Consider the following 12,554-nt stretch of genomic DNA (forward strand, 5'->3'; position numbering starts at 1 on the left):
CTTCTCCTTGGTGTTCATGTGCAATTGTTTTTCCCACCGACTGATGATTGCATGATATGCCTCTTAACAAAGCTTTAAAAAGCATCAAGGAATTTGTCATTTTCAACAATAAAAGTGATTATGACATGAGGTAAATTTGTGGGGACTCAAAAGTTAAACACAATTTCCTTTACCAAGTCATCATGCCCTAATGATGTAACATAGCAATTTGTATTCTAATAATTTGAGTCCAGAATTTTAAAAGGACATGAGCTCAGAACATCTGAACTCCTAAACTATTTTGACCACGCCCACCACTTTCCCACCCCTGCATCCCATAATAACTGACAATATATCAAGTAAAATTACGGCAAAAAATAAAGTATGGCTGCTTCTGCTTCTTCTTGGTGACTGAGAATGAGAGTGACATCTGTCAAAGAGATTGTGTTAAACACACTAACATAACCTGGTGAGACAGATAGGATCTCTGAATCAGTCACAAAATAGATTGGACAGACTTGGGCTACAGTGGCACAGTAAAAAAATAGCAGGCCACAGCTTGTGCCATACAAATTGATGGGACATGGGTAGCACTACTGCCCAGGGAGGACCCTATTATTTCTCCAGCCGCTCTGGGGACATTAATGTGAGTATTCATTAGGGATACAGGGCTGCTACTACACAGTGACTTCGGCCAGAATACCAAGGGAAAAATATCTGATAACAAAATCATATAGCAAAATAACCCATTAGGCAGACTTCTTGAGGCACTTTTAGTCATCGTTGTTAAAATGATAAAACGGCATGCCACTCTTAGAGTCTGTAAGAGATTGCAATCTGATAAATGATCTCAGGGCTTGGGATATGCAGGGTTGTTTATTAACCTTCGTAAAGTATGTTTCCCAGAGGCAAAGAAAGCAGATAGATTGTGCCCTCATGAATACCTACAGAATTAAGAGCCACTGTCAACACACCTTGAGACAATGAAGGATATCTCTTGTAACATGGTAGGTGGATGAAAACAAAGAGGGTCAATCCAATGGATTAGTGCTGACTTAATTAAAAGAATTATGTCTTTCCATTTGAGCAGTCTAAATTTAGATACATTTGTGTTATCTCTTGTCCTTTCTTTTTTCTGCACAAATGTGCATTGCCGGAGGCCTTCACATGAAAAAGATGAAATGATGATTTACTGTAGCTTCTTGCAAAGCCAAGTAATTCATCTAAAATAAAATTTAAAAGGAAAAAAAGAAATGATATATTTAGTGTGAGATAATGAGATTGAATGTTTGAGCAAAACAGCAGAACAGCAGAACAGCTTTGTATGGCATTTAACGCCTCTCAATGTGCAGGGGTAAATGTCTTTGTCTCTTTGGATAATTTTCAGATACTGTAGCATGCACTCAAGTCTCTGGATTATAAGTGATGGAAGGTATCTGAGTCAAAGAGCAACGTTTAAAGCATTTTCAGCCGGTCAGCTTGACTCAAAACGGTGTTCTGTTTCACTATTTCTCTCCATGTTTTCTCTCATCTCTTGCTAATTTAATTTGGCCTATGCTGTTGACAAGGACTGTCACTTTACTTCACTCAAAAACAGTCTTTGTATCTGTGAACATTCAGTGTTGGTCCCTTGAGGTGGGAGCTTGACTCAATAAATAAGTCCACTACTTTGATTACTGCTCAAATGAAGTGACAAAGTAAAACCCTCAGAATCAGACCATGAACAAAACCTTACTTAATGTAAAAGTAAAAAAAAAAATAAATGTTTTAATAAAGCATCCTTACATAATCATGCTCTATGGCTAAAACCGGAATTCTAAAGAATTTAATCATGTAGGACATAAATAGATTTGCTTCAAGATACTGTTTATTTTCTGGACTAGTGAGATAAAGTTCAATATGGCTTCCCATGCTAATTAAAATATGTCTAAAACCAAAAAAGAGTAACCTGGTAACATGGTTTGTCCCATGAGCTTAACTTTAACAAACCTGGCGGTTTCAGATATATACAATTAAAGAGGCAACACAGGGACTGACTCAATTACTTTCATGTGCTGTTTGGTAGGCAAGTAAAGAATGAACAGGTGTATAGACTGGAAATCTGTTTTCACGTTGACATTGAAGAGTTTTTTAAAAAGTTTTTCTTTTTGTAAATTTTTTGTTTTGTATATTTTTTGTATATTGACCATGATTCCATTTTATAAAAGCAATAAAAGGGGAAAACATCTGAGGGAGTGAATACCTTTTGTAGGCACTGTGAATACAAATAAAAAATCCAGGTCTTTATTTTTCTGTAGTCTAGTTCTTTGCCTGTATTGTATCCCTGTTTCTTGAGACTACTGAGCAGGTAGAACCACAGCAAATAGGTAGGAATAGAAACAAGACTGAAAATCAGTTTACCATGAGAAAGGACAATAAGAAAGAAATGCTAGAGTTAAAATGATCAAAACTTAGGATTGTAAACCAATTACAGACCGCGTCATCGTATTATTTATTGTCATTTCATCTTCCCCATATTTATTACGTTTTTCAGTCCATTAACTGGCTTGAAAAAGACTGAACAGTGCCATCTATAGGTATGCCACTTTCCCAAATAATTCCAATAAGAAGCTGTGAATCGGACGCTAACTTCAGCATTGTCTGTTGCTGTGTGGTGGAAATTACTGCATGCTTCTTTCCAGTTTCAAATAAGTCTTTTATTATATTAGTCTAAGGTCCCAGTGCGACCATGGTGTTGATTTATTGACTTACAATTACCAGGTGATTCTGGTTATCCATGCTTGCTTTCACACCAAACTATTGGTGGGTGAATTTGCTGACTTACAATATGTGTGATGCTGGTTATTCAGGCTGTCAATCACACAGAACTGTTGGTGGGTGGATTTGCTGCATGCTTATCAAGTGCAACACACAAAGAAGTCAATAACTTCTGGGTCACACAAATCGGAAAAAGTCAATATCAAAATCAAGTTCAGCCCTTTTTTTGATCTTCAAAAATCTAAGTATGAAAAAACAAACCGTTATTTGTTTTTTGCTATCAGATTTATAAATGAATAAAGAAATAAATGTTTTTTTCATTTTCCGATTTTGGTTTCCCAAATGAATATTAAAAGAATGAATGATCTGTCTATCCGTCTATCTGTCTATCTGCCATCTGTCTGTCTGTCTGTCCATCTATCCATCTGTCTGTCTGTCATGAATTTTTAGGTTTAAATTAAAAAATTACAAATTAATTATAGATTATCCATTGCCACCCAGACACCCCAGAAATATAGGCCTTTATTGGACACTAACATTCTACCATTCAGTTACTGGACTTTGGAAAGATACATTTCTATTTTTGATAATATTTTTCAGCAAATACATGCATTGATTTCTCTTTCTAAGGAAATGGAACCCATGTTTTTTTTTTAAAAACCAACTCAATAAAATATTACTGAATTTAAAAAATCCAAAGACCCCCAGAATTCCTAACCAGTCTATCCAAACTCCTGGCTGCATTCACTTGTTTGCTGCATAATTGATTCCATATAATCTTGTGCTGCTCGAACCACTGCTTTAAATGATTGAACACCTACTCCCAACCTGTGGTAATTATTGGGAACAATGCATACATTCCTTTCTTAATTCAAACAAGCTTTTTATTCTCTCTGACAAGCTGAGCAAAAGAAGTGGAGTGGCTGATGACAGCCTTCAGAGATTTACCCAAACTGCATCTGTGGCAGCATAGCATCTTATCAGCCGGGTTCACTTGGCTCTTGGGTGGCAAACACTTTTCAAACAGGCAGCGCACAGGAACCCTGGCTAACCCTGCGGGTAGGGAAGATGGATGGGGCCTACCTGTCACTCGTCTTTCACCGCTCCACCAGTTTGATGCCATAGACGCTAATGGCTCTCAAGAGAGGAGGCAAATTAAGCGTGGTTTGGTTGTGATGAATTTAACGGCACAGGCTCCGACACAATCAGAGGATGACGGTATAGAGACCTAACATGAAAGACCGAGGGCCCGGGACTCAATGCTTTCAGCACTGTTTTATAATTGGTAATAGATATAAACATTTCTAAAGCATCTCTCTCAGGCTGACAAAGTTATACTGAGCAAAAAAGAAAGCAGAATAACATATGTAGAATAGCGGGCTTGACATACACTTCATATCCATGGCTGACAAGATAGCATGTATATTTAAAGAGGTTGAAGATAAAACATGAAATCAAAATTCATGCTTTGCTCAAATCTGAATTTGATAAAGAATAGAGGCAACCAGTGCCCAATACCTTGTTTCAGTCAAAAGGCATTCACTGTGCATTACAGCCTGGTATGGCTCAGTGGTACCTATTTAATGAGAGAAAAACAGACACCAATTAAATTATTCCGCAAGGCTTTAGCCCAATGGACCCCAAAACCCAATCTGAGTGAGCAGGCCCCCGCCCCCTTTAGAGAATACAGGAGTGGTGTCATGCCAGTGTTTTTTCTGAGCTTTCTCAAGCTAAATCCAAAATAAAATGGCCTCCCCATAACTGGGGTGTAGGAAATAGATCCTGGAAAATATAAATGGAGCCATGGATAATGTACAAACGCAAATGTGTTTGATGGGGGAGAGAGAGTTATTTGAATAGCTTTCTAATTTTATGTTATATCAATATTTTCGACAACAAATTACGATAGCTTTGTGAATCAGCACTGAATCACATTGTACTAAAAGCTGCTGCGCATCATCATAAACATTCCTATCACAGCTTCCTCAGTAAAGGAAAGCAGAAACCCTCTCTTTTACAGATGAAAACATCTAGGCCATGATTAGCCAGTAAAAAATTACTTTGAGAAAATGACTTTTTTTTTTTTTTAAACACCCCGCGACCCCAATAGGGATCAAGCGGACAAGACAATGAGATGAGAGATTTTTTTAACTTTTGGATTATTGAGGTTAGAAATATTGGTACATGGAAGGTGCTGTTGTAAACCTTTGTTTGTCTCTGCCACATGCTGCTTAATTATTTAAAATGACATGTTGAGGTGATTAACCAAACTTAAAATTCAGGGCAAGCATTTTCAGTCACTGCAGGTCTTTGATTCTGGCTGAGACATACAATAAATTATTTCCATTGAGCTCAAGTTTGAACCGGTTTGCAGGAAGGATGTCCCACCGTCAAGCTGACACTGGTGCCCCAAAACATTCCGACTAGAAGTGACACACAACTTTGTCAACTGTAAGAGAACACTTACGTAGGTGCATGGAAAAAACTTAAATTACAAATTATGATAAATCTGCTTTTGTGGTTTTACTAGTGCTGAGTAGCATAGGCTATGATGACTTTCAACAAACCAAAAAGGAGGTCAAAACTCAAACCAGAAGCAGCAAGGACTGTCTTTCTTTATTACTAACTTGTTGGCCAAGTACAATAAACACATTGTCAGCACTGTAGACACAGTATTCACACTAAAATTCAAACAGTTTTTATGGAAAATTGTTCAGTGTGTTCTGTGGGATATTTTGTGGAGACAGGGACAGAGAACTGAAGAGGTTGCTGTTGAATGTTTAAAATGTGATTTTCATAGCTGTCACCACCACAAACTACATTCTGTTCACCTCCAATGTACTAAGGTAGAGGCAGAAATCTTAAGGGACAGATATGTCAAACCAAAACCAAAACTATGTATTTACAGGGAGGGGAGAATAATATACTGTATATATCGAAGCGAAAAATTATTGGTCTCAAGAATTATTTATATCATTGTTTATATCATGGCTCTTCCATTGGTGTGTGAGTGTATTTGTATGAGTGAATGCTGACTTTTTTTGTAAAGCGCTTGAGTAGTAGCTAAAACTAGAAAAGTGCTTTATAAATACAGTCCATTAACATCTTATACCCCTTTCAAACTGGAAAAAAAACACCCACTAAAATCTGTCTTTTGTCTTTAATGTGAATGTGTACGGCATTCACTCCATAATCGGATGATTCTACAGTAGTCGCGGGTGTTTATCGGCTCCAGCTCCGCTTGGCTCTGATGAAAATACAATACCCAGGTGGACATGCAAATTTTTGCTGCTTGTCAGGCATGATGCTCTGACATGCGCTGAAGTTAGGGACGTTAGCTTGTTTCCAAGTGCCTCTGTTCAAGCAGATTGAATATCATTCAGTCAATGCTGAGTTTGAAAGAGAAACTGACATAAAAGATATTTATAAAGTAATCACCATTACATTGTCAGTGGATTCCTTGTCTGGACCAGATCCTTGCCACCTGATCAGTACTGTGCATGTGCAACTCATAACAGAGATGCGAAAGAAGTGAGATGTCTCAGTCCTCAGCTTCTGTAATCATCAGTTCTAGAAAAAACAATGTCTTTGATTCAGAATGTTATTAAGCATTTTTTTCTGGTGCGTTTATGATTATGACCGTGAAACAAAACAAAAACAAAAACAGAGACAAACACGTCAAATTTTTCAGCGGGTTTACCACATAAAAAACCCCCACACATATAGACGTTAATTTTGGTGTGAAAGTGGCAATAGTTTTTCTTACTCTCAGGTGTGAGAGTATCTGCTATCTGTGTCAGTCATGAGAAGCAGGTAATTATCGGTTATTGTATAGGTTGAAAAAAATCTTTATATCTCTAATTATTATTATATTACTTAATGGGGGTTAGGGTTAAGGTAATAAAGCCCTTATAAGTCCCCATTAGATGCCTATAAACACAAACAACTATTCAAGTGTTTAAGTGTTAAACCTTTATTTAGCTTTTTTGTTGCTTTATCAAAACTGTACATACTCACATTGATTAAACTGTACATACTCACATTGATTAGTAGTTAACCAAGTTTTTTGCAACTACTAGATCTAAAGTGAGAACAATGCCTTATAGGACATATAAGGGTCTAATTATCTATTAAGAAATGCTTTGTACAAAGACCTTAAAGGAATAGTTCACTCTAAAACAAAATTCAGTCATTATCGACTCACCCACATGCTGGTGATAAGTCCGGTGTAGTTTCTTATTCCTCAAAGTGCAGCTGGAGACTCGCGGGGGTACCCTCCAGCAACGATAATCCATATAACGAGCTTAAGTGGCGCCCGGGAGAAAATGTCCATAAAACTACACAAAAACTCTATTATATTATATTATATATTATAATATTCCTCCATACTGCTCGTCCGCTGCAATCCAAGTGTCCTGAAGTGGCGACATCCAGAGTTTACTCAAAATGACGTCATTTAGTACATTTTTCTAGCCTAAACAGTCACTATGCTGTGTTTACACGGAGGCACGCTCCGCGTTCACGCAAGTCTCCCTCGCAGCCGATTGCACTATGGAAGCCGCGCCGGACAAGATGAACGAGACTCGCGACAGACACACCGGTATTTACATCCTGCTGTGAGAGTCAAAGTTTCAAACCACCAGTGCAGCAGATCCCCCTTGTGTTTGTGTGTCACTCGGTGGCTCACAGCAGGAAGTAAATACCGGTGTGTCTATCGCGAGACTCGTTCATCTCGTCCGGCGCGGCTTCCGTAGTGCAATCGGCTGCGAGGGAGACTCGCGTGAACGCGGAGCGTGCCTCCGTGTAAACACAGCATAGTGACTGTTTAGGCTAGAAAAATGTACTAAATGACGTCATTTTGAGTAAACTCTGGATGTCGCCACTTCAGGACACTTGGATTGCGTAGTTTTTGTGTAGTTTTATGGACATTTTCTCCCGGTCGCCACTTAAAGGATAACTACTGTTTTTTACAACCTGGACCTTTTTTCTAGCAAAATATATGGTCATTTACTCACTCAGATAACTTTGGTGTCATTTGGCGTCGTTCGGACGAAATTAGATCCAGTGTAGCGCCGATATATCCATATAATGCGAGTAACGGGGCAGCGACACACAGCCTCTATATAACACATTATCTGCCACGAAACTAGTTCATTTCACCAATATTTTGTTATGATACGCTAGTGCTATTCCCCTCTGAGTCCGGGCTTGTCTATTGTCAACATCCGGGGTCTGTAGGTTGATCTACTACCTCTGACCTGGAAGATGTCGTCTCTGAGCTGCTCGCGCACCCACGAAAGCCCGGCTTGTTTACCTGTAGCTGCTACTGCTAGTTTGACCCCGGATGTTGATAACGGACGAGCCCGGACTCAGAGGGGAATAACGCTAGCATATTGTAACAAAGTATTAGTGAAATTAACTAGTTTCGTGGCAGATAATGCGTTATATAGAGGCTGTGTGTCGCTGCCCCGTTACTCGCATTATATGGCTATATCGGCGCTACACTGGATCTAATTTCGTACGAACAACGCCAAATGACACCAAAGTTATCTGGGTGAGTAAATGACCATATATTTTGCTAGAAAAAAGGTCCAGGGTGTAAAAAACGGTAGTTATCCTTTAAGCTTGTTATATGGATTATCGTTGCCGGAGAGTAAAGTCTCCAGCTGCACTTTGAGGAATAAGAAACTACACCGGACTTATCACCAGCATGTGGGTGAGTCGATAATGATTGAATTTTGTTTTAGAGTGAACTATTCCTTTAATAATCCATAAAATCGATATTTAGGTATCACTGAAGACAGCAAATGTTTTTTGTTTTTTAAATTTACCTGACTGGGAATTCCAACACCATCTAGGGCAACAAATGAAGATTTTTTGGGGGTTAATACATTTTGGAGAGCGGAAGGGCAGTGATAGCACCAGTGCCTCCATTTTGAAATTCCAGTGGCGGCTTTGCTCTTCTCTTTCCTCCCCCAACCCCCATCTCTTCCATCCCTCCCACCACTTCAATTGTGCCAGCCCCAGCATGCATTCATCAGCTGCCGGATTAGAATTTGTTTCCTCACAAACCATTGATCATCGGCCTATTACTAGGCAAATGACAGTTAATTACCCACTACATTAACCACCAGGACCCGGGGACCAACTCCCTGTGCCATCAGTCAACATGATGAATGTGGCAAGTTCAGTAATGCACAGCCATTCCCTCGTCTGCCTGCCACATTGAGAACAACCTCTGGATCTCACTTCCAGGCACCCAGAGAAAATCTATGGCAATCTGCATAATTACAGGCTCAGGGTTAATAACAGACAAATGATTTGTTGCATCTCAACATAGGCTTTTTAATGGGACTGTGCTTTGTCCATTTGATGATCCACCCAGAATGGAGCTATGCTGGTGTCCCACTTGGAATTTAACCACATTGAGGAGTGGCTTAAGTTTGGCTGTGCATCTAAGAGTCTGTCAAAAAGGGACTTAATTGATCATCAATGCCTCATCTTGAAAAAATCACGTGCAGGAGAACAGAAACAGAAAGATGAGCCTGTAGAAATCTGAAGTGCTGATGTTAACTGTGTCAGGCAGTTAAGGGGGTGCAAATGAAGTCAGACTTGTGCATTCCTCAATTTTGTCACTCCTGCTTGTGTGATCGTCAGTGATTAAACAACCCTAGGGGCAAAATTATAACAATTACCATGGGCATGACATGGGAATTTTCACTGGGATAAGATTTTCTTCCTTGAGTGCCCCAACTTGCCTGGCTGCCGGCTCTATCAGTTCTCATCTGCACCTGGACTGTAACATCCTAATGATGAATTATGGCCTGCTTTCTGAGAGACTGCCAACCATACAGAGGAACATTCCCGTGAACTGTCATCTTGAAGAGCAGCCTCCAAGTGCCATCTAATTAGCTCCTATAGAAACTTTTCGAAAAGGTTGAGAAACACTCACCATTCAACATCACACATCTCTGAATCTGTGAGAAGAAGAGATAAATTACTGGTGGCAGACTTATCCATCATTACCAACATATACTGAAATTTAATCAAACCCTACCTTAACTCATTACAAGATGATCCCTTATCTTTAACCTTTAACTCTTTCATCCAAATCTACTCACACCTAACATTTCATAATTCCTGGTCAAAATTTCTTCTGAAACAAGTCTTCAGAAAAAGCTCACTCCAAACAAAATAACCAGGTAAAAGCTTTCAGCACACTTTTTTGGCAGTGCTGCGTTTGGGTACATATTGAAGTGGATGTAATGAAAGATGTTGAGCTCTGCAGGAGCCAGATGTTGAGTTCAATATGCAGTTCCCTACGCCAACCCACCTGCAGTACCACGCTGAGTGCCAGGCTGTGGCACACTAGTCCTGTAATTATGTACACCAAAAATGCAGTCCCACAAGTCATTGCTCTTCACAGCTGATTTAGCTAATCTCAACTGAAGGGGACAGTCCAAAAAATAGTATGTCATGGTAGGTGAACTTAGGCATTTTAGTTAAATCAAAATACCATTTTTGTATCCTGAATAGAGACACATATGGTGTCTGTGTTAATCTGTCAGTGCAGAGAAAGGCAATGTTTTCTTTAGAAAAAAATCAAGTATATGTCTATTGAAACAAGAAAGAATCATGCTGTAGTACATTAAAGAGAGACTGAAGCATGGTTTTGGAAAATATAACCAGTGCAGTATTTGCCCATGATACTTAATAGTTGGCATTATTCTATATACAGTGGTAAACAATTCCCATGGAAAGACCAATACAATGCCTCTCAATACAAATATATCCTAAAATACTGTAGTTTTTAGTGTACTAACCCCAAAGTATGTTGTAGACTGATATCTGCTTATGAAATGGCTTCCAAAGATTAACCTTTTTTTATTTTGATGATTATCAGTTCAATACAGATCCGTTGATTTCCATTTTCAGCGACAGTGCATTTTAGGAACTAGATTCAACTTATGATTACAATAACCAAAAACTTTTTCGGCCTTTTCTTCAGTGTTTCTGCGCACCACAGATACGTTCAACTATGTTTGTGTCATAGGCTATCTACCATATTGACTTGTCTCCAAAACGTGTTTTATCACATTCACACTACATGTTTATAGCCTGACTTTAATGCTGAGAGGTGGAGGGGACGGTGAACATTTCTAAGTATGAAAGCGTGACACCACTGGATAGGAGACCTCTGCACAAATTCCAGCCATGTTTGTTGCAACAAAATTGGGCGTTTTTAATAAGATCTTAGGACATTTGCAGCCTTGTTTATGGTGACCAAACAGCTATTTCAAATCAAAACATGATGTTTTCCTAACACAAACCACGTGGCCTTTGTGCCTAAACCTAACCAGAGAATAAGCATAGAGAAAAATGTAAAAATGAACCTAAACATAACAGCATCTTTATATTTTTATTTTTAAGTTTGGACTTATCTGTAGTTTTGCAGAAATGTACATTGCCAACATTTATTCTGGCTATTGGGCAGATTTTGATTTAAGACAGGCTTGAGAAAACTGTGAACCTTCAATTACAGTACCAGATGTCATTACTTTTTACCTCAACATACAGAAATGTATGCATAGTCAGCCCTCTCATTTTTTTCATCAAATGACATTCCTTCTGTGCTTTTGGAAACAAAAAAAGGCACCACACTTTTGACCTTTTCTTAAGGAAATATAACCCCTCTCATTAGGACAATTAAAGGCTGGATGGAAACAGACCCTTGAATGTGTGTGACCCTCCTTCAGACTCAATCACTCGTGGTTACCGCCACCCAATTTGACCTTTTAGCATTTTCAGCTTACATGTGAAAAGCCCAATTTAATTACAAGAACTTCAGGACAAACACAACTCGTGAATTGCTGGTGAGGTAATTGCTCAATGTGTGAAGTGAATTGTGGTTTGGGGAGGTTAATGGCAGCCAAGCTTTCCTAAACACAACATAACAATTATAGGGTGCTTTCAGAGCTTTTAACATCTATGTGCCATCTTATTAAACTGAAAACTGAGGTGGAGGGGGGAGGAAGACACATTTATTTGTATCCATTCCTTGGCATTTGAACTTTTAAGAAATGAAAAAACATAACAAATGAATTTACAAAAACGAGGGGTGTATTCACATGCATTTTATTCACTGTAGTGGATACACATACAAAAAATTTATAAATAAATAGGATAAAATAAAACATAACCAGTAGATAACTGTTTTGTGTTGTAGCTTGCAATGGTCAAATCAAATGGCTGACCTGATTCACTTTCAACAATTAAATGATTTTTTTCTTTAAAATATCTTTGACAGAAAAGAAAGACAGATGCGTTTGACACATGGTTCATCAGGCAGCATTATTTTTTCATATTTGTTGATTTCTTATTATCTTATCTGCTACATATCAGAAGAAAACTATGAACAATCTGTCGTCAAAAAAGCTAAACAGTTTCTGCCGACAGTCACTCTTTGTGGCTTATTCTGCCCATCAAGACAATTGGTGGAAATTGTGCTGATAATTTCAGGGGCGTTTCTCAGACTTGAGGACATTTGGGGCTTAGCCCAGAAGATTTTTCTTTTTAAATAAACAAGCTTTATTTCAGTCGCACCTTAATTATATTTAAAGTGCATGTCTTAATCATTTAAAAATCAAAACGTGTACATCAAAAACTGCTGTTAACTTCCAGGTGAATTATACATTATGATGATAGTAAAATGTATTATTAGTTGTTAGTAATTAATATCAGTAGGCTAACATATCATTAACGTATTTATGATAAATTTATTGGAATATTGACACATGCACAAAGACACACACACACAC

The 12,554-nt window shown here is 38.4% G+C and overlaps 1 protein-coding gene across 4 annotated transcripts in view; it reads right to left on the reverse strand.

Annotated features, from left to right (window-relative positions):
• Window positions 1–12,554, reverse strand: part of lmo3 (LIM domain only 3) — a 69,730-nt gene that overhangs the window by 20,572 nt on the left and 36,604 nt on the right. The window lies entirely within an intron of this gene.

The sequence above is a fragment of the Pagrus pagrus genome (assembly GCF_965226575.1).
Source record: "Pagrus pagrus genome assembly, chromosome: 23".
NCBI classification, from domain to species: domain Eukaryota; kingdom Metazoa; phylum Chordata; class Actinopteri; order Spariformes; family Sparidae; genus Pagrus; species Pagrus pagrus.